At 43.7% G+C, this 21,128-nt stretch overlaps 1 long non-coding RNA gene across 1 annotated transcript; it reads right to left on the bottom strand.

The window, feature by feature from the left end:
• Positions 1–962: 962 nt before the first annotated feature.
• Positions 963–19,636, bottom strand: LOC146817256 (uncharacterized). The gene is made up of 2 exons (XR_014962519.1): positions 19,567–19,636; positions 963–2,005 (listed from the first exon to the last, which is right to left on the bottom strand). It is a non-coding gene; the product is annotated as an uncharacterized LOC146817256 (long non-coding RNA).
• Between the last annotated feature and the right edge of the window lie 1,492 nt (positions 19,637–21,128).

The raw sequence follows: 21,128 nt of genomic DNA, 5'->3' as shown, positions 1-21,128 counted from the left end.
CTTGCCTGAGGCTAAGCCTAGCTTTCTCAAGATCAATAAGTTGGTATTCCCTATCAAAAGAGTGGCCCCTCTTACTAGATATTGAGGTCCCTACTGAATGTCCCGAGGCATTGGATTCCCTTGAGGAGGATTTAGACCTCCTACGTCTACTCTGCACTCTCCCAGGAAGACCAAAGTGGGCCTCCCCAAGGCCACCTGCAGTATCCTCTGGGAGGTCTGAGTTGTCCAGGTGGGAGTTATCAAGCTCCACCTGGTCAGGGCTAGATTCTAAATGAAATAGGGGTCCCCCTCCTGGCCTATCTTCTGTCCCTAACCCACGCGCTCTCTCCTGTTCATCTGACCCTGAGGTTTTCCTGAGGTCTTCTAACAGTAACACCTCTAAGAGGTGTTGAGTAGTGGCTCCTTTCCCTGTCTTTAACTTTCTAGAGGCACGCAGTGCTTTCAGTTCTTGGAAAGAAAGTTCACTGTATCTAGCAGTCAGACAGCCACTGGCATCTCCTTTGGAAGACATACTAAGTGTGGGGTGGTGTTGCACCTACCTAACCTAGTGGGAACTAAACTCTAAGGTTGGAGAAAGGATGTGCTAGGACCTTGACTTACCCAAACCCAAGTTCAGTAGAACCTACTTATTCTAAGTTTATATTATATGTACTTAGCAGTAGTGATGGCTTTCCAATTGATCAATACAAAGATTTATCTGTTAAAACGATGCAAGCTTGAATCCCACCCCTGCCACCAATGTGAGAAGCTGACCCGATATATGATGTCTGCTAATGTAAGTGGGCACCTTGCACCAGTCCAGACAACCCCTATGGTGATTTAAGAGGTCTTAGACAACCTTAGAAAGCTCTCTGAGTGGTAGCTGTGGAGAGCAGCCTTCAGGCTTAGTCCAGAGTAAAGCAGCTTGTTTTACCAGAATGCAATCTTATAGTATAGATTAAGTGAAAAAGAGCAACACCAAGTATTTATAAAAATATGTATTTAATATAGAATACTCTCTAATATGTTCCAGTATCTTTAACGTGGAGATAAATACAATGCACACAATACTTTAGCAAAGAAACACAGTAAATAGCACAAAATACACAGTGGCCCCAGGGGGAGACTAAACCATATACTAGGAAAGTGGTATAAGAACCACGACTCGAGTCAAGACAGTGTTGAGAGGACATAGAAGTACTGGGACCCCAAGGAACCACCCAAGGCGAGTAGATAGGGACCCCACGGAGAGAGTGTGCAGTGTGGAAACACGACTGCGCGCTCCATACAACTTAATATGCAAATGGCAGTTGGATTTTGAAAGATTAAGGATCCTTCCCAGTGGACCCTGAAGAAACCCTGTGGAAGAGAGTAGGTTGGAGAGCCACCCCACCCGTGGATACCCTAGTACCCACGTTACCTACACCAGAGAAGCCAGGTGCATACATGTGAAGTGGTGTTGGAAACCGCCGTCAAGCCAAATGGAGGACTTCAGGAAAGTGCCGCTGGCGTAGAAGGAGAAAATGTCCGGTGGAATCCAGGGATGGATTCTTGATGAGAGGTACCTGCAAGCAGAGGGGCCAGAGTCTATGTCACTCAAGGGTGACCAGGAGACTTGGAAGACGAATGCTCTCTGATGTTGGGTGTTGCAGGATGGATGACCAGGACCTTGACTCTGCAGCTGTGAGGACCAGGCGATGCTGAGGAGGACCAGGAGCCATGCATAAGCTTTATCACAAACGATGTCGAGTCCTGAGGGGTCGGTGTCCGGCGGGAGCACCAACAAGCCTTGGCAAATGCAAGCCACGGAGGAATCAAAGAAGGAGTAACGTCGGGACCAACAAGGTCCAGGGGACTCATCAAAGGCAGGGGAGTCAGGGCAGGCCTCAAGTAATCAGGGGAGGCACATTCTCACTCAGTGGGTGTGAGTATCTGAGATTGGAGGATTTGTTCATTTTGTTATTTTCTACCCAAATCTTCCAAGGAGAGTCTTAGCCACAACATATGAGTGTCCACCTGTAAGATGCTGTTTGGAAAAATGAAATGAAGTGAAATGTAGAAGAGTAACTAGACACCATGGTTAAGGAGAGGCCATGCAACATTATATTTTATGAACTGCTTCTGTCACATGTGGCTTTTTAGAAATTGTCCTGAAAAATGCACAATTGTTACACCATTTGTTTGATCTACGTCATAAGCATTTTTTAAACTGGTACCTAATTTAAAACACCCTTTTTATTATAGCACTGTTCAGTGAACCAAGCCACGTCCACACGTTAATGTGCAAATGGCACATTGCATGCCATATGTGCATCTGTAATAGTACCTATCCTGTGCAAGTGAATATGGCATTGCATTATGAGACTTTGCAAACATGGCACTCTGAGGTGCTAGTTTATAGTATTCCTAGTATTGTTTCCACATGTATTATGGCCGTATTGCATGTGCTTAAGTAGGATGTACAGTTTTGTTTTCATCAGCTGTACAGGTAAATCGTTTTGTTGTCATCATCTTATGAATTTAATGTTACCAAGAATGGTGCTTACTTTTTTCAAATAACTCATGGCCCTTAGCCCCACCCATACCTACCATTTCCACCAGCTGTCCTGGTCCTTTTTAGTTGGGTACAGCCTGCTACTTGTTGAGAAACATCAGTCTCCCACACCCCTAAGATTATTAACCAAGCTACAACCCTGCTGCCTGCAGCAAACAGTAGCCTTCAAAGAGGCCATACTGCATATTTTAAGTGGGTTGCTAACTCCCTCCAGCATGCCTTTAAGACCCATGTAGCTGCAGGGGACTCCAGTTGGATTACCACCAGCACATCCTCCCCTATACAGATTGTACCCTTAGGATCAGCTATTGGACCTATACAGACTCTTAAACACATTTCCTCACTGGCCACACGATCCATGCTAGCACCAATACTGATTCCAAAGGTGCCGATGGATGACTCTGTGCCAAAACCCATGTCAGACTCCAAACCTACATTGGCCTGAGCTTCACCAGTGTTGTGCTACCGGTCATTATGCAGCCTGACTCTAACCCAGTGCTTCATCTGCAACACAACTATCAGCAGAGGCTACAGTCCAGAGAGTCTTCCAGGACACTGACACTGATGAGGAATTTGATGGATTACTCTCCCCTTCGCTATATTGATGATGCACTATACTTAAACAGAACTTGAATCACCACACGGGCAACCAATGAAGGAGGTGGCTCGTAGGGCAGCTGTGGTACTAGATCTGCAGTTGCCCTCGACTGAAGCAAAAACAAATGTTCTGACGGAAATTTTCCAACCAGCGCCAACATCATCAGAGCCCTTGCTACCATTTAATGATGCTTCCACTAACACTTTAATGTCCAAATGGTCCAAGCCTTGTTTATGCCTGCCAGTCAGTTGGCTAATAGCCCAGCGACAGAGGCCTGCACTTCGTGATCCGCACTTCTTAACTAGTCACCCCACACCTGAGAGCCTCATTGTGCAGGCCTTGCATAGTAAGGGCAACTAATTCCTCCTGAAAACTCCTCCAGATAGGGAATCCAAAAGGATTGCAACTTTCGGTTAGAGAACGCTTTCACCTGTTGACCTGGTCCTTAGGTACTTAAATGAGGTCTATTTACTGGACAGGTACACACATTGTCTCTGTGACCTAAGTAGAGAGCTCTTGGTAGCGGTCCCAGAGTCCTTCAGAGTTTCCCTGGTAGACAATTCATGATGGCCAGGATGTAGTGAAGTACATCATCTGTGCGGGTCTGGAGAGTTTGGATACCAGCATTTTTCTTGGCTGGGCTATTGGCACCGGTGTAATGCTCAGAAAGCAACCGTGGATGATGTTCTGTTGCAGGGATTCTGCACATATACAGAGCTATGCACAGGAAACCAGGACCATGGTGTATTGTGGTGTACCAAAAAAACACGCCTCAGTGCCCAGAACCCCTATCCGGCTATCTATAGTATTCCATTTGTTCTCCGTACTGCAACGGAGCTACCAATGATTGGATATCCTAGAACATACGACTCAGGGCCTCTCAGAATTCGTGGGAGCAAGACACTCTTTTGCTTAGATACTCATACTTGTTCACAATGTGAGTAACCAGAGACACTGTATAGTTTAAAATGTTTATTTCAACTAACATGCTCTGTAATGCAGTACACGTGCTAACATTATCAAAGAAATGCATAAAAACAATATAATCAGCATGGTTACAATTCCATATAATACGAACGGGGATAGCATATTATAATGACAGTGGATGAAGCCTTATAGCGCTTTACCACCCTCCCCGTGCTACAAGCTATTTTTATTATATCAGTGGAAGACCTCTGGGCTTGGACAGCAGAACCCCCTACCTCAAGTCTTAGATGATAGGATTTACATATCTGGACAAGCACAGCTCTTCCTCTGGAAAGGTTTCCTCCAAGTGTCCCAACATGCATCCCGTGCCATATTATAAACACCCGAAGTCAGTAGCGCAGCTGTGTTCCATGTTATGTCTATATGTGTGTGGGACAGACCAAAGCCGATTAACCAGTGAAGTTGTTTTCTGTCCTTGAACACGGTGTACAGACTAGAACACAAAGCACAGCCGAAATGGTGAAAGGCAGACAGTTCCCATGTGAAGCAGCACGAGCAAGAGTGTTTACGGGAACCAAGGCATGTAGTGTCGTGTGCATAAGCGGCAAGATGGCAGTGATGCAGAGCACGAACTAATGCTAACTTAACAACGTCCGCTGGCACCCCCAAACCCTCACGACACCCTCCCCTTGGGCAGTCCTACGCACAGTGATCGAAGCAGAACACAGAGTTAAAAAAAATTGAGCCAACAAGAGCTTATGCGACCCTGAAGCAAAGAATGTCAATAGGGTGAGAAATATGGTAACGTTCTGTTCGTTTAAAAAAAATCTCTTTCTGGTAGGTGATTAAAAAAAAGAATAGAAAGGGAGAGAGGAAAAAAAAATATTATTTTTAAAAAAATGTCAGGGTGGCCTGGTCTTATCAATCCATCAGCATGTAAGCGCAAAAAGTGGCGACAGCTTCCAACAGGAAATTATTGTCATCGTCTGAAAATGTAGATACCATCCAGTTTAGTAATTCAGAGGAGCAAACATGCTCATTAACGATGGGTGCTTCCAGCACCAACGGTGGGCAACTTGCGTGGTACTTGATGTTGTCAAACTCTGCCTTCAAGGTTGGAATGGAAGGCCAAATTGAGATATCAGGACTCCCACGAGGTGGAGGAAACAGCACATTTTTGCAGCAAACTACACGTTGTGACACAGTCACAATGTATTGTATGCCACAGCATTTTTTATTATTCAAAAGTAAATAACTACCGTTAGACAACAGTGTGAATGTTGGTTTAATCGAGAGGACGGGCTTTCCCTTTAAAATGCATGCTAAATTAGGCGCCTCTAAATTACAGGCACCGTGCAATTGTATATTTTTGCACACAAGGGAGTGTCCAATGGAAGAATCACAAGATTCACCTGTCAGATACACCTCGGTGTCATCACACAAACATCTAAACGTGAAAGGGAGAGACCCAACTTCATGAAGGAACGAATTTCCTAATGGTTCATAGCGACCTAGGGGAAAATGTTTCATGCATGATGTAAATTTAAATAAGGTGAACAGCAGTGTTATAACCCATGAACGAGCCAAACAGATGAGTTTGTTTCCCCTACTGAGAATGATAAAGGGTCTAATTTTTCTATTTGTAAAAGGGTATAGGTTGTATCTTTCATGGATATGGACTGTTGTCTTTCAGTCAAATTAAATGGTAAAAACAAAGATGACTAGTTTACATAGTCCCATGGCAAGCAACCCATTTTAAGCATCTGCAAGGTCCATGCTAACTGCATAATAGAGCGCAATTGGTTCTGACCATGATATAACACAGATACATCATCCTGTACAATATCAACCACAGAAGAAACAATATTGTCCAATGTGTATATCCTGGAAGAAAGGGTATTAATACCGTTATCTACCACAGCAAGAACTTTTTCAAGATTAGCTTGGTCGATAGCCCTTAAACGTGAAGCGGCTTCAATTTGAGACAACTTCCAAATTTCATTATAAATTGCGTATATCCATCGTTTAGGCCTTGGGCATATCGGGCCTTTTATGAAATCTGATAAATCCACATTATCCGATAACATTGACATAAAATTGTCGTAACAGTATGTGTTGTTGTAAATCGTGATCAGGTCTATCCTTTGTGTGACCTGGAGCCCTGTTATGGAAACGCATTTGGCACACATCTGCACCGGTCTGCCAAACCAACCACCCCATAGAGTCAAGACTCGAGATATTAAATGTTGCATTTGTATATAAAGACTGCAACTCCTCAATTGTGTAATTGGTAGTATCATTCCAGTCTGGATATTCTGCAAGGGAAGGAAAAGCAGGAGTCTTTAGTTGTTTAGCCATAGCTAAAACCAGACAAGTAGTCTGATAGATGGAATTGTTCAAGAACAATATTTGTGTTGGTATAAGACATGCACGATACAAAGCTTCTGTGCCCTGCACCTGCCATGTTTTGGAACCCTAAACTGATTTTAAATCAACTGATTTTTCCAGTGGTCATAGTCACTCACCGCTAATTTAACAATTTAGTGTGGGTAAGCATAACTTTCGTGTTTGATTTAGAATTTAAAATAGTAAGATTCAGGGTTTGAGTTATCAGAACTCGTAAAATATGTAAATTTATTCAACAGGTTCTTTGAACTCCCTGTTGGTGGGGCGGGGCAATGTTCCCATTGTGTGTAATTGAATACAGCTCGAAAAGTAGTTGCTTTATGCAAATAATGGTGGCCATAATGCTGATAGCAAAGTAAGTCAGCATAATTTGCAGAATTCAAATACAAGTCTTCAACATCAAATGCTGCATAGTATTTTAAATCTGAAAACAGATTGTATTGCTTGCACATCCTAGTCATCTGAACGTATGTTATATTTAACCACATCACCCATGGAGACACGAAGTACATTCGGAACATTAACAATCTCTGTCAGACCATGAATCTGAAATGGGACTGTATCCCAAAGTATGCCATCCGTAACTGGCCAGGCTGTAATGTTGACGAAAGTCAGGTCCCTCTTTATGATGTGCGATGAAGAATACGGGGCCAAAGTTCCATCCACCAGTTGTACAGCAGAGCGTTCTTTCAGGTAGTGTCCATTGATCAAAAGAAAAATTACTGTCACAAAACCAATGGACATAAATAGAAAAACAAGAATGAGCACCAGCCAAATATATATCAATGTGGGAACCAAATAGGTGCGTTTAAACCAGGAGATAAAAATTGAAGATGTCGATGGGGTCAAAGTCGACGTTGAATGAGAGTCAAAGGAAAAACGCGATTCGTTCCCAGCTTTAGCATATAACCCCAGGCAAAGATTCGCTTGTAGGGTAAGTATATTCTTGTTCATCAATAACATCTGCGGATTGTAGGGTCTGCACAGGATTAGCAACAGAGTCTCTCTACGGCAGTGTCAGGATTCCCCGGAATAGAGGCATATGATGAAGCCAGAGGGAAACTATTCAGAATCGGCCAGATGGTGTAGCTTGACATTGTCAATTGAGACATATCTGTTGTCTTTGCGTCCAGGAAGTGGTGGTAAGATTACTGTATGAGTTCCCTGCACGCCCAGCACTGGAACCAGAGCTCGATATGATGGACAAAATAATTTTTTGTTCTCCACTTTCTCTCGGACCAGTTCTCCAATTTTAGGCAGCCAGCCAATCACTGGAATCTGCAGTGCACCATCAGCAGCGGCAGGTAAATGTTTTTTTTTGCTAGACTGTCTCTTGTGTCTTGTAGGGTCTGTAATACAGCACAATGTTCATCTATGTCAAAAGGGACGGCTGCAGCCGCCAAGTCTAGACCATCAAGGTCTGGCACAAACATTTTCATGCCAAAGAGCAATTGGGAAGGGGTCCGCCCACCCAGAGGTCTTCTAGGGAGATTATTAGGTGCACGTTGTACGCTATACAAATGGGTGAGCCAGTTCCTGCCAATGCCTAGAACTCTAGCTGTTAAGGATTGCTTTAAGTCACGGTTCATTCGCTCCACAACGGAATTGCCCTCAGGCCTGTATGGAGGCAAAAATTTGACCTGCACCCCAAAGACCTTATGGATTCTTTGCACGCCTTAGAGGGGAACGCCAGACCCTGGTCCGAATGTATGGTGCCCACTGCAAAAATTCCCACAAAGACACGCAAATCCCTGACTAGTTTGAGTGTCAGCGATGTGTTGTGGCCAGACCCATAGAAAACGTGTGCACGAATCAACTGCAACTAAGATGAAAATTTAGGCAGTATCAGAAGAAAATGGACCGCAGTGATCCAAATAAACACAAGCAAATGGTCTATTGGATATGCATAACAGTGTTTGTGGTGAACGAGTCACAGTAGATGGCTTGATTTGTTGGAAAATGTCACAAGAAAGCACATAAGTGCGGGTTTGTGTATATAAGCCACGCCACCAGTAACGTTGTTGCAGGATACTGACTGTAGCAGACACACCAGCATGCGCCGAGACCATGTCCTTGTGTGCTGCGTTTATCAGTGTAAGCCTGCGGTCTACGTTGGGAATCAACCTCACCACTGTTATTGATTGTCACATAGGGAACGTTATCAGGGTTTAAATGATAAGAGTATTTGGAAGGGAATCCTTTTGGATAAATACCGCCCTTTTCTGTAGCAGCTATAGCTGCCAAGATGTCATCATCATTCTTACTCATGGATCTTGTAACTGCTGCTACTAAGCACGTGTCCACTGCCGACTTAGCTGCTTCATCAGCTAAGCTGTTACCAACCACGTGTACTCCTACAGGTTGGTGGCCAAGAGTATGAATCACTTGTGTGAGCGGCAGGCATCCTTTCAGCTCTGCCACCCAAACCCATAGCATCTTATGCTTAATTGTCTTGCCTTTGGAATCGCGATATTCATTTTGTGACCAAAAGAATAAATTGTCATTAAAAGATTGTACATAGTAAAAGGAATCGCTTACAATCAAAGTAGTCACATTAGTATCTGCAAACTCCAGTCCGAGCATCAAAGCCTGCAGCTCAGCCAATTGCGCGGTGCAGTCGCCGAGAGCCTGTGTGTGTACCACACTGGACTTAAACTCGCCGTTCACTATGGAACCAGCCACAAACGCACATGCTGCAGAATAAGAATGTTTAGAACCAATCGCCAGTTGCGCCGAACCGTCAGTGTAAATGATACAATGGTATTCTTTGAGCGGGCGCATAGACAGAGGAGCTGTATGAGCAAATTGATATTGCAGCTTCTCCTGAGTCTGTAACGAGGAATCATAGATAAATGTGACATCCGGAGAGGTCAACGATGTTGCCCATTGTATCCATCATGGATGTCAAGCTTTGGAATTACTCACCTTTGTCACTGCTTCTAGAGCAGGATACGGTGTTACTACCAACATAGATTTTCCTTGCTCCAGGGCACGTTCTTTTAGAATCGCCATCTGGACAGCTGTCAAGACTTTGTCGACAGAGGAAAACCTCAGTTCTGCTGAAGTGTACAAGTGCGACTTGTAAGCAATAGGGACTGTGTCTCCTTCATTAAACGTCAAGTATGTGAAACCCACCGCGTCTGGGACAATTCGTATCACCAGGTTAGTATGGTTGTCACGGGTTAACAAGAGTTTAGAATCGAGTAAATCAGACTGCAATGTCTGAAGTATATTTGTATGTTCCGGAAGCCAGCATGCTTTCGCAAATGTTGGTTGTATCAAAGCATAAAGAGGCTTGATACGCTGGGCATACTCTGGTACGTAATTACGACCAAAGTTCAAGAAAACCAGCAAAGATTGTAATTTTTTCAGGGTTGTTGGAGGATGCAAACATGCGCACCTCGAGGAAGTGCGGTGCAAATCCACGTCCCTCATTATTGAGCTCGTAGCCCAGGAACAACACTGCAAATTCAGCAATGTGTGATTTTGCAAAATTAAATTTGTAACCGTAGTCCGCAAACTCCACAATGATGCGGTCCACGCGACAAAGATGCGGATATAACTCGTCGTCTGTGAGATGTCATCTACATACGAATATGAATCAGGGTCGATTGTGTCTAACAATGAGACCACATATGCGGCGAAAACACCTGGGCTGTTTTTATAGCCCATCGCTAATCTTGTTAACTGTTTTTGTTTGCCGCCTTGTGTAAAAGCTGTCCACTGACTCGACAAGGTGGACAGATTGTGGCTAAATAAGCGATTGGATATATCTAGCGTTGTTTTATATTTTTTCCGAACTAGACTGTCCACTAGAGCTGAACTATGGATATTCTGTACCGCATTCTTCCGACAATGAGAATTCAAATGACGGTAATCCAAAATTATGCGGTACAACCCGTCTGGCTTGGTTATGGTAAAAAGAGGGTTATTCATTGGCAATACGCATGTCACAATTACCCCTTGATACTCCAAATGGTCGAGTATTTCCGCTACAGGAGCCTTTGCTTCCCTACGGATGGGGTATTGGGGTTGTGCCTGTGGCATGGACTGCAATGGAATCTCGTGATGGGGGGGGGATTTAGTATCCCATCCCATCTGAGTACGGTATAAAGCTGGTGCAAGCACCGAAGCCCATTGAGCTGCAAATTGCTGTGCTTGCTCTTTCGAGACACTGTGTGAAAAACCAGGGAGGATTACCTCCTCCCCTCTCGGAGCCACCAGTGCAAAAGGCTGGGGCCAGTCTGCCTCCGCTAACAGGATGTCATACGAAGAAGTCAAATTTTCCCCCCAAAAAACTTTGATTATGCGTTTTATGTCACCTTCTATGAGAATACTAATTTCATATAGTCTGTCAGGGGGCACCACTCAGGTGTCAGCAGTTTCCACTGTAATGAAAGTATCAGTTGCTGGCGCCTCCAGAAATGAACGCAGTGCTTGCCGCACTACTGTAACCTCCACTGCGCTGTCTAGCAGCATTTCTGCCCAGGTCCTGGAGCTGGGTCCTCACCGTCCGTGTCATACCTCGCAGTTAAAGCCGCCACCTTCTTCTTCTGGAATGGAGGGCGCTGGCGAGGGAAATCCTCTTGTTTACCCTTTTCGTCACTCGTCCATGGCTGCTCACGCCACTGCGGGGCACCTTGACCTCTACCGCGCTCCTGACGATCACCTCCACCGGCATATGAGCCTGATGCTTCCTGTGAAGAACGAGGAGAACGCGTATCAGGAACCTGAAATCGATCAGGAGATTGAATTCTCGCGCGGTCACGCAGTTCATAAGTGCGTTCTGGGATTAAAGGTGTAGGGGACGATGCACGTCCCCCTTGCTTCTGTTGTGTCTTCCCCGGTTTATTATTCTTCCAATTCTTTTTCGGGAATTGAGGATTGCCTCCTTGATCAGTTTGAGGCGTCCGTTGCGCCTGCAGTTGAGCAGGCACTTTAGCAAAAGGCTTAACACCCAAACTATTACGCCCAACTGTTTTATAAGCCTGGGCAATAATCTTAGGTAATTTGCGGGGCCTGTCCACATCAGGGACAAGCGCCAAAGCATTAGACACTTGAAAGTTGACTGCATCACCGTTAACATTAGCAAGGATTAGATCAGCAACCACGTCATACGTTCCAACTAACCTCATCTCCAATTCGACTGCCGCCTCTGGTCCGTGTTCATCTTGAACACGTTTAATTACAGAGAGCAGTAATGTCATGGATGGTGTGCCAAAACACTTTGCATAAACTGCCGTGAATATTTTACCCCAACTCTCACAATCAGTAACTTCGGGTACTAAGTCTTTCTGCAAATCAATTATCAAAATTCGGTGCAATGTAAATCTTCCTTATTTGGGGGAGGCTTGCCCATAACCGAATTAACCATTACGGGGCTAATAGTAACATCGCCTGTACCAGCTGGTTGCAGTGCAACTCCAGGTGCTCCTGCCTGAATGTTGCGGTTCACATACTGAACCAATGCTCTATGCACACGGATTAGTGTAGTGTGCATGAGTCGGAGGGCCGCTACATCACACGTTAAATGTCTCGGATGCAGCGTGTAACCCGCCAGCACAGTCCAAGTGGCCCCATCAATCGACAACGGGCCCAACATGACAGGTGTCACGGGTACGGGTAGGGCGCCATCAAACCAAATGCGATGCTGCCATGCCGTCAGCGGAACTTCTAGAGTTCTATATGGCCGATACACAGCAAGAAGGGCCGAATGACTGTATTTATGCCATAAATTATCCGCCCCCTCAATTTCTGAAAATGTCACCCAGGAATAAAACACTTTATATGTGTAGACTGGGTCGGCTTGGAACACAAAGATCAGATTGACACCAGCATCCGGCACTCCGCATGCTTGAAAATGCTCCCGGACCGCCAAGCGGCTGCGCCACAATGTCAACCTCCATATAGAAACTCAAAAAAGAAAACACTAGGGAAAAAGGCGGCAAGACAATGTCGGGTCGTAATTCAAAATACGAAGGATACCTTTTGTAAATTTCAGGCTTGAATCACCTATAAAAGCGACAATATAGGCAGGTAAACCGTCACCAATATTTTCCGGAAACAGAGGCGAGTGGATCGTGCACAAGAACTGAGAACTACTAAAGTGCCTCGTAAATAAGTACCAGACCAAACGTTAGGTGCGCCATATTGCAGAGATTCTGCACATATACAGTACTATGCACAGGAAACCAGGACCTCGGTGTATTGTGGTGTACCAAAAAACACGCCTCAGTGCCCAGAACCCCTATCTGGCTAGCTATAGTATCCCGTTTGTTCTCCGTACTACAGTGGCGCTACCAATGATTGGATATCCTAGAACATGCGACTCGGGCCTCTCAGAATTCGTGGGAACAAGACACTCTTTCACTTAGATACTCATACTTATTCGCAATGTGAGTAACCAGAGACACTGTATAGTTTAAAATGTTTATTTCAACTAACATGCTCTGTAATGCAGTACACGTGCTAACATTATCAAAGAAATGCATAAAAACAATATAATCAGCATGGTTACAATTCCATATAATACGAAAAGGGATAGCATATTATAATGACAGTGGGTGAAGCCTTATAGCCCTTTACCACCTTCCCCGTGCTACAAGCTATGTTTATTATATCAGTGGAAGACCTCTGGGCTTGGACAGCGGAACCCCCTACCTCAAGTCTTAGATGATAGGATTTACATCTCCGGCCAAGCACAGCTCTTCCTCTGGAAAGGTTTCCTCCAAGTGTCCCAACATGCATCCCGTGCCATATTAAAAACACCCGATAAGTCAGTAGCGCAGCTGTGTTCCATGTTATGTCTTTATGTGTGTGGCATATAAGAAACAGAGAGGGACCCCTTATGAATTTCAAGGGAGATAAGGTACTTTCAACAAGCAATAAGATAATCCCCTTGACCAAACAGTATGTATCAAATACACAATTTCTACACTATGGCTATTGCCTATTTAAACATTCCCAAAATGCATCATGTCACTAATCATAAAATTCCAAATTCTATTCGTACAGTCAAATGGTATTTTATTAAAAACGGATTAAAAAGTTTTTTTTAAAGCATACAAAATCAAAATTGTAATCACAAAAGACACTTCAAAATACAGTTCCTACAATACACAGAGAAAATAATCAACTCAAATTACAAATGCCGTTAGGGACCAGCATAACAGAGACAACAACGTATGTAAGACAAAACACCTTGTCATTTACTCTTGCACATCACATGGAACCCAAACTTCAATACATAGGTAGAGGTACATTTAATTTACATCTACAAGTCTATGTTGATCCTTCGATTGTGCCTGCAGAAGCATTGATGCATTTCGATGGATTCAATTTATAATCCCATCTTTCTCAAGACAAAATGATTATGTTCTCTCAAATGTCATTTCTGGTATCACTTCCCTGTATAATGCAAATATATACAATCAAACTTTCAATATGCACAAGTAGCGCAATATTGTCATCGTTGGCATATGTAAATATCATATCCACATGCATTCTCTACAGCCTATAATTACACTATTAATCCTAATTTTCAATTTAAGTTTTAAATTTATCTGTATGCCCTTTCGTTTTTGCCTCAATAAACACAGACGTTTTAATGCATGGGCAAAGTGGGCTCTGGCCCAGGGCCCCAGCCTTTCAGGGGGGCCCTTGACAGAGTCAACTCTGTTCTCCAGAGTTTTGCCCCAATGACCTTGAATATTTCTTAAACAAATTGTGTTAAATACTATTTTCCTTTAATTTATTTTTATGTACCTGATGTGTGAGAGTCTAGTACAGCCATTTTGCAGAGAAATGTTGTGTTTATGTTTCATGGAATATACATAAAATTATTTTCTTTAAGATCAAAACAAGGGCGTCACAGAGATTATTTGCAGTAATACTGGTGAGCTGCTGCTGTGTTACAATATTGAAAACACACATAACTATCCCTGAGTATTAAATGTAAACCCATTTAGGGCCTTATTTATGAGAAGTAATGCATCGCTGTGTGAAAACAGGGATGCGTCACTTCTTAGCGCGTCCTCCTGGCGACATGATGGATGCATCATATTTACTGTATGACGCATCATGTCGCAAGGAGTTACAGATACAGCAGTATTTCTGACGTATTTGTAGGCGCACAAGTGATGCATTGCTGGGGTGTGTCTGAAAATAGACGCAGCTCCAGTAATGTGTCCTTTCACATGGGTCAAGCCCCATGTGAAAGGCCCTGCATCAGTCTTACACCTGCTGTGAGGCAGGTGTAAGATATTGACACAATGGAGTCCTAGAAGTGGCGCACTGAGTTCTCAATGATTTCAATGCGCCACTTCTACGAAGCTTTTTGCGGGGCAACACCCACCCTGCATACATTATACCTGGCGCAGGTATAATGTGGGGCAGGGGTTTACAAAGTGACGCATCTGCCTAGATGCGTCACTTTATAAATAGGGCGCAACATGGCACATTTTTTTACGCTGCCGGTGCGTCACAAAACATGACGCACCGGCGGCATAAAAGGCCCTTAGAATTTGAACGAGTGTTCCTTTGCACTGTCAGGGACCTAATGAAATGAAATAGTGTATTTATCAAAGAGCGCAGCTACTCAGACTAGAGTGTCCTGGTACGTGACAGCGGGTGGAAAACGTGTGTAAATGTTCTTCCTAAAAGAGAATAGGTCTGTGGTTAGTCTCAGAGAGGCTATTCCACAATTTTGCGCCTAGAAAGCAGAGGGATCTGCCTCAAGTGCGGGCAGGGCATATTTTAGGCACGATGGCCAGGTTGGCATTGGAAGATCTTAGGGGTCTAGCTGTTGTGTAGCGATTAACTCGCTTAATTAGGTAGCCGGCTTCTAAGCTGTGGAAAGCTTTAAAGAAGATGGTCATCGCTTTGAAGTCGATACTAGATCTGGGTTTAGGTCTCAGGATGGGCCTGGCCAACGCGTTTTGTACTACTTGTAGGCGCTGGATAAGGGATTTGGGTAGACCAAAGTACAAACTGTTGACATAGTCAAGCTTTGATGTCACCAGAGCCTGCACCGCAATCTTTCTGCTCTCAAGCGGTAACAGTGGCAGGAATCTTTTTAGCATCCAGAGTATGCCAAAGCAAGCGCCAGTTAGATTTTGGATTTGAAAGCGCATGGAGAGTGTCTTGTCCATGACAATTCGTAAGTTTTTGACTTTCTCCTTTTCCGCGGGTGGGGGCAGCAGATCTTTTGGCCACCAAGTGCTCCTGTCAGGTGTTTCTGGATTACCAAAGAAATCAACTTCAGTTTTGTCCGGATTGCACTTCAGCTGATAGATCTTAAGCCAGTTACAAAACCTTTGTGAGGCAAGACCTAATCATTGCCCCGTCAAAGTCGGTTCCTTTTTCACACGTAAAAATCAGCTGAGTGTCATCAGCATAGGAAACAATTTTGGTACCCTCTTCCTCTACCAGAAATGCAAGGGGGATAGATATATAATAAAAAGGGTAGGACTGAGAATGGAGCCCTGAGGGACACCTACATACATGGCCGGAACTGGGGATGAGAAAGGGGGGAGCCAGATGTCCTGAGATCTATTTGCCAAGAAGGATGACATCCATGTTCAGGCTGTCCCCCCAGGCCGATGTTAGCAAGTCTCTCCAGGAGCCTCTCATGTGGGACTGTATCGAAGGCAGCCGACAGATCGAGCAGTATCAATACGTCCTTGCCTCCCTGGTCCAGCTTACCCTTGAGAAATTCAGTCACTTCCAGCAGAGATGATTCCGTACTGTAGTTAGCCCTAAAACCGGATTGGGACTCATGAAGGAGCTTCCCATTTTCAATGTGTTTTTGGAGGGCCTTGTTTACATGATTCTCTAATACTTTGGAGAGGGCAGGAAGAAGAGAGATTGGCCTGTAGTTGGCAGGGTCCTTCGGTTTGGCGTTCCCCTTTTTTTTATCAGTGGAAGAATCTTAGCATTCTTCCATAATTTCAGCATGTTGTCTGAGGAGAGGGAAGCATTAAAGAGCTGGTTTACCATGGGGTTTATGGTGGGAGCTAATAGGTTCAGGATATTCGCTGGACATGGGACGGAAGGAGAGCCAGACTTAATGCTTTGGAGAAGGGTCAGTGACTCTTCAAGCTGAAACTCAGGGAAAGGTAGTAAAGATGGAGGATCCAAGAGGTGAAATTTGCTATTAGAACTAAGGTAGAAGGTCAGTTCTTCCTCTGAGATGTTAGTGAAGGCTTGTTGGATCACGGACATCTTTTTGTGGAAGATTTGAGCTATTTGCTTAGACCATTCTTTCTTGCATGACCCTTCCTTTGTGCCGACTTTCGGGGCGGTAAAGGATTTGACTATGCTAAAGATTTCCTTACTCTTATTTTGGGCATTTTTTATCTTGGTTTGAAAGAAGTTTTTCTTGGCTGCCTTCACGAGAATGTAATTAGCTTTTAAGTTATCTTTATACACCTTCCTGTCCTCTGGTAGATAGGATTTACGCCATTTCCGTTCCATTTTTCTACAATTTGTTTTTCTGGATCTGTGGGAATCGTTAAATCATGGAGCTGGTGGGGCCAAACTCTTTGAGGAGCGCGAAACAACCAGTACCGCTGCATCAATGTTGGTTCGGAGCCATGAATCTATTGAGAGGGCGTCCGAGTCGGGGCAGCCAGACAGCTCCGGTGAGGAATGACTGAGGGCGTCTGCGAACATCGGGATGGATATTTTATGGAACGTCCTGTAATTAGGGACCCTCTGCCCTGCGTTAACCCGAGGGGCTGTGGCAGAGTTGGGAATGACGAATTTTAATAGGAGGTGGTCAGAACAGATAATGGGAAGAGATAGGCTTACTGATATGTCAAAGTTGTAAAAGATTTGATCTAGGGTTTGGCCCTTCTCATGGGTGGCCGAAGAAATAGATGGAAACATGTTGCAGGCCTGCAGAGTCTCCAACAAGGAAATTGTTTGAGGGTCTTTTCCATTGTCCATATGTATATTGAAATCTCCCAGAATAAGGCAGTTGTTGTATTTTAAGGCTAGGAAGGTGGTGGCTGTATTAAGCGTACTAATAAAATTTCCAATGGCACTGGGAGGTCTGTAAATCAGAAAACCAGCTAAGCTATGATGGGGGGGATAAGGTACAGTGGAAGCCTAAGGACTCTGCGCCCTCGATGTTTTCCATCAGGATGGGAGAGCAGTCTAGTTGTTTATTGTAAATTATGGTGACACCACACCCTTCCCAATCGGCCGGTCCCTCCTAAGGATTTTATAACCCGTAGGGATGGCCGAGGTGATAGTAGGGTTGGAGGCTTCAGACAGCCAGGTCTCAGTGAGAAATAAAAGATCAGGCTGTTAGTCTAAAAGTAGGCAATAAATGTGTGGTTCATGCTTTTGCATAGAGCGACAATTTAAAGGGTGGCCTTTAAGACCTCTGTTTTCTTATTGTTTTTACACTTATTGTTGCGTGGGAGGACCTTGGGTGCGAGTTTCCTGGGCTGGAGGAGAGACAAGTTGCACTTATTGCATCAAAAGTCTACCTCCAAGCGCGGATCAGGCGCTGTACACTGACATAATGGTAGCCGCCTAAGGCTAAGCAGTTTTTCCCTATTGTAATATAGTGGAAGAAAGTCACCGGAGGGGAACTGGGCAGCATGGCCGGCACTGGATGCCTCCGGAACGCCTCCAGGCATAGACGGGCTTGCCTTTGGTGCGCATTCGGCGCGCCCGTTTGCATCGGGAATATATAGGCCAATACCAATGATGCAAACTGGATCGCTAACGCAGCTGAGGAAGTGGAAACTGAGTGGGCAGTAGTGTGGAGCCTGATAGTAGCCCCAGCCCTCCGCACAATCGGCGTATCAGCCGAGGCGGACCAGGACTGGAGGAAAAGCAAGAAGTGAATCGAAGCAGCTAAGGAGGTGTAGGCAAGCAGAATCAAGTAAAGTGCAAGTGCGCGTAGGTAGGAGAAATTGTTAAAAAGCACAGAGTAATTAAGCCACACATATACAATTTAAAAAGTATTAAAAACATCGTAGCATGGCAGGAAACACTAAATCCTACCACTGTCAGCTGCGCGCATCTGTTTGCATCGGGAATATATAGGCTAATGCCTATGATGAAAACTGGGTTACTAACACAGCTTAGGAAGCGGAAACTGCGTGGGAAGCAGGGGCTCAAATTGGAACATAAATTCAAAGTTGTTCTGAACAGGGGCCCCCAAAATATGTTTGGCCCAGGCACCCCAAAATCCTTAAGATGTCCCTGAATAAACAAAGGTGCCAACCTCCCCTCTCGTTGATATATTGCAGGTCAACATTTTAATATCCTCCTACATTCCTGCTGTTATAAAATCTCCATATTCATGAGAAAAATTGAAACTCCCTTTTACGCTAAGAAAAAAAGGATTATATTTACGCTGAACTGTGATGACTTTTCATCAAGCTACTTGTTTGGGTAACTTCTTACACCGCCTGTCAAAAAGTGAATTACCTTAATTGTGGAGTTTTACATTTTCACTAATTGTTCACTTTCTGTTCTTCTCGTTTCTGAGCGTGTCAATTCCTGTATTTAAAAAGTAGTAATAACTATTCAGGGAAAACCGCTAACATCTTCCCCTTTAAGATTTTTCAAACGGACATGGCATCCCCATTTCCGTGTGTCAACTCCCCAGGAACCCACCATGAACTCACTCACTCACCTTGAACACGAGTGGGTCTTTTGTAGGCGATAGATATCGTCCTTGAGGCTTTTATTTCTTTAAAAACAACGCCTCTTCTATGTGGTCCGTAGATCCAACGTGTTTCTTTATTAAAAAACTACACTCCCTTCGGATCTACAACGAATATAACACAATATTACCCTCGGGACTATTTAGTTAGTGAATATGCTCCCGGCTCTTGCTCTCTCGATTTTGGCATGCCTACCTTAATCCCGTGGTCCGGTTAGCCCCCGTATTATGCAGTGGTTCTTATTTAAAGTACATAAGGCAATTTGAGGCTTCCGATCCTCTTCTAGCATGCGCCGACTAATACAGGGTCAAAAAGCGTAATATTATTCGCTACGGAGGCCCACCTTGGCCTTACAAGTCCTTATCTGTACACGTCCGCTCATCACCCACCATATTGGCTACATTATGCAGCCTTACCTTCAATTTTGCAGCGTTCTACCCTGGCTTGGAGTGTCTTCCTTATCATTGTGTGGAAACCGCTGATCTCGGCTGCCTCTATTTAAACTCTGTAATGTTATATCGGATAGGTCCCTATGCTCATGTGACTCTACCTGTTGTGCAGCTCACCTGTTCCCCTCTCTGGTTGGATGTAAGACTCACATGTTTTTATCTCAACGATGGTACTTGTTTCTATCTCCCTAGTTTTGGTTTTACACAATCAGATATTGGAATAGATCCCATTATTCCAAGATGTGACTATACTTGATAACCTTACTTGCTGCTCATTAATTATAGTTGCCGCAATTCACGGAACACACTTCCTTATTTGTCCCCGTGAGCACAGTCCACGCTATGCGCTGATGCTGCTTCTATAGATTTTGATTTTACAAAATCAGATACCGGGGAAGAGGTTAGCGGTTTTCCCTGAATAGTATTTTATTACTATTTTTTAAATATAGGAATTGACACGCTCAGAAGCGAGAAGGGCAGAAAGTGAACAATTAGTGAAAATATAAAACTCCACAATTAAGGTAATTCACTTTTTGACAGGCGGTGTAAGAAGTTAACAAAACAAGGAGCTTGATGAATAGTCATAACAGCCCAGCATAAATATAATCCTTTTTTTCTTAGCGTAAAAGGGAGTTTCAATTTTCCTTATGAATATGGGGATTTTATAACAGCAGGAATGTAGGAGGATATTAAAATGTTGACCTGCAATACATCAACGAGAGGGGAGGTTGGCACCTTTGTTTCTTGAGGCAAAAACGAAAGGGCATACAGATAAATTTAAAATTTAAATTGAAAATTAGGATTAACAGTGTAATTATAGGCTGTAGAAAATGCATGTGGATATGATATTTACATATGCCAACGATGACAATATTGCGCTACTTGTGCATATTGAAAGTTTGATTGTATATATTTGCATTATACAGGGAAGTGATACCAGAAATGACATTTGAGAGAACATAATCATTTTGTCTTGAGAAAGGTGGGATTATAAATTGAATCCATTGAAACGCGTCGACGCTTCTACAGGCGCAATCGAAGGATCAACATAGACTTGTAGATGCAAATTAAATGTACCACTAGCTGTGTATTGAAGTTTGGGTCCCACGTGATGTGCAAGAGTAAATGACAAGGTGTTTTGTCTTACATATGTTGTTGTCTCTGTTATGCTGGTCCATAACGGCATTTGTAATTTGAGTTGATTATTTTCTCTGTGTATTGTAGGAACTGTATTTTGAAGTGTCCTTTGTGATTACAATTGTGATTTTGTATGTTTAAAAAAAACCTTTTTAATCCTTTTTTAATAAAATACCATTTGACTGTACGAATAGAATTTAGAATTCTATGATTAGTGACATGATGCATTTTGGGAATGTTTAAATAGGCAATAGCCGTAGTGTAGGAATTGGGTATTTGATACATACTGTTTGGTCAAGGGAATTATCTTTTTGCTTGTTGAAAGTACCTTATCTCCCTTGACATTCATAAGGGGTCCCTCTCTGTTTCTTATATGTGATTTGTACAACCTG

Source organism: Triturus cristatus, chromosome 6, assembly GCF_964204655.1.
Source record: "Triturus cristatus chromosome 6, aTriCri1.1, whole genome shotgun sequence".
Classification (NCBI taxonomy): domain Eukaryota; kingdom Metazoa; phylum Chordata; class Amphibia; order Caudata; family Salamandridae; genus Triturus; species Triturus cristatus.
The sequence above is the reverse complement of the archived record's forward strand: the minus strand, read 5'-3'. Positions and strand labels throughout refer to the sequence as shown.